Genomic DNA, 2,933 nt, shown 5'->3' on the forward strand with positions numbered 1-2,933 from the left:
TAATGTTGCGTTTTAAAAAGCTATATCTCGCGAACTATTGAACATAAATAGCTCTATTAGGACTCATATTTCAGCAAATTTACTCTACTTTAAATTATGTTTTTTTTAGATTTTCTAGCGTTGTTGGTAGTTTTTAAGATATAGAGCTCCGAATGAAAAATTAATGTTTTTTTTAAGGTTTTGAAACAGCCGCCATTTTTTATTCCTCCTACCTATACTTGGCAGACTCATCAATTTTGACTAGTAATCATACTTAGTTTTCATTATTGTAATAAAAAATTGGGGTGAGATAACTGCCTTTTTTTTCTTCCCGGCTCTTTTAGTATTTGATTTGTACCCAAAAACCGACACCGACCACTAATGCATGCCAACTTATACCAGCCAATCCAAATAACCCATCCATACGCTTGCCCATGAGCAAATTTGTCATTGTTTGGCAAAAGTGTACATAACTATTAAAAACCTAAAGATTGTTTGTTCGCTTAAATTAAATCGTGTTTACAGATTTTTTTTTTTTTTTTTTACATCTGATATTGGTCTGATAAATCTAACTTAATCATATATTAATATACATCACCTCTACAGTAAGTGCTGATTGGATTTTAATCTTTAGATGAGTTAGAGGATTGATATATGAGATAGATTAAAATTGCAGTTTTATTATTTTATACACCACGGATTAACCGGCGATGTCTCGTTCCCGATAAGTGGGGTTCGAGTGTAATTATAAATTTAAATAATATTTATAATTAATAAAAAAATTTTTTATTCATTGAAATTTTCAATAGTTTGCCAATATATATACATTCATTTTTCATTTGTATATATTTAGTTGTTTATTTTATTTTTCTCTTGGAGGTCACAAAAAATAAATAAATAATAAAATAACAATAACAATAAAATGTCATTTCTCAATTTCAGGAATTTTTTAAATATTGCTCGATTTAACTATCTTAAAGTTTCTTCTTCCCGTTTTAAGCTAATATTTCAAAAGTGATATAGGACCGTGATATAGTTGTTTATTTATTGTGTAAGCTCAAGGTAAACACATGCCATCACGATGTTATAATGCCATACTAGCAAAAGAAGATATTTTAGTTTGCCAATCATATGTACATATATTTTCATTTGTATATATTTATTTTTTTTTTCTCTAGGTCAGAAAAAAAAAAGTTTATTTCATTTTTTTTTTCGTAACCTCCTTTATTATTAAGTTTATACAATACATACATATAAATGACTAGTATACATTTCTAGAGAAGAAGATCTCGAGGCCATCTTCTTTTCAGACGCCTAGGAGAATTATTAGATAATGAAGAGGAAGCCAGGTTAGAAACAAGTGGATTTGGGTGGTTGAGAAGTTTATTATGGAAGGAACGGTATCTGGTTCTGGCCAAATCGGCAACATATGGAATATTGAGGTCCTGATGGACGACTTGATTTGTGACAAAGTAAGGAGCATTAAGGATTTTGCGAAGGATTTTGGACTGTAAGGATTGGATTCTGGAGGAATTTGATGGTTTAGTGGAGCCCCAAAGCTCAACTCCATATGTCCAGATAGGCCTTATAATAGTCATGTAGATCAGTCTTTTGTAATGGATTGGCAATTTAGACCGTTTGTCTAGTAAATATTGCAACAGTCATGTATTATATAAATTTAATAATAAAGGAGGTTACGAAAAAAAAAAAATGTAATAAAATAAACAACTTTGTAACACCCAATCTATTTTTTTTAAATACAAATAATATGGAAAAGTTAGTAAAGAACCACAGATTTCAAGCTTATGACTCTGATACTTTTCAATGTAAACTAAAAATGACATTTTCGCGAAATTTCCAACTTTTCGTCAAATAAATAAACATGTACTGTCATACTTTCTCACTGATGTGTTATTACTTGCAAGACAGATACTTATATACAGAGATATCTGCCACACCCTCATGAGGCTGAAACTGTAAAGGAAGTTTATCTTTTATCAGAGTGCTACAGAGTTGTAATCCAGATCGGATTTTAAAGCAGGTAATTCTTTTTATTTCAGAATAATTCTTTCACGTTAAGATCGTAGCTTAATAAAGATTTATAAGATTTTAATTGTCACCCAGTGTGAAATCCAATGTGTATCGACTCCGCTATCTCCTGGTCTATACTATAACAACATAGTGCCCAACTCTATTGGCTGACATGGCACAACCTACCAGATAACACGTGAACTACTACTATCAACAAGAAAAAAACTATATATTAACATTTGTACTATTTTTTGTAAATATTTTAATTTCACACATATAACAACCATATAATATTTTGTAATATACATAAATGTGTTATTAGAAGAAATAAATATTATGATAGAATGTGCTGATCCACTAAAAGCTAATGTCTTACGTGTAACATCTCTCGATGGCACTTACCAACACAGTTGACAATGCAACTTGATAAACAAATCTACACGAGGAGGCCCCTCACCTCCGGATTTAAAATAGCACCATTTAGAATGAATATTCCATAAATAACAAATAAACACTACAAGTAACCTTAAAATACCAAAGGTAGTAAAAGGTAATACTCAACACGAATTACTTCCTTTTTTCACAGTAATGCATTCATTAATTCACTGTTTCTTTTCTGTTTTAGAGGGATAGATAAGGAAAAAAAATTTGTAAATTTCTTCGAAATTTGCGAAATTCCGAATTTAATTCTTTAATAATACCCCACTTATTCCTGTCGAACAGATCCGTTACTTAGGACTACATCTCGACAAACGACTGTCATGGAATCCTCATACAAGACTAAAAAAACAAGAAACTGCTCGTAGATTCCGACTATTGCAACATTTACTTGACAAACGGTCTAAATTGCCAATCCATTACAAAAGACTGATCTACATGACTATTATAAGGCCTATCTGGACATACGGAGTTGAGCTTTGGGG

The sequence above is a fragment of the Halyomorpha halys genome, unplaced genomic scaffold (genome assembly GCF_000696795.3).
Source record: "Halyomorpha halys isolate HHAL.00 unplaced genomic scaffold, Hhal_1.1 Scaffold28.1, whole genome shotgun sequence".
Taxonomy (NCBI): Eukaryota; Metazoa; Arthropoda; class Insecta; order Hemiptera; family Pentatomidae; genus Halyomorpha; species Halyomorpha halys.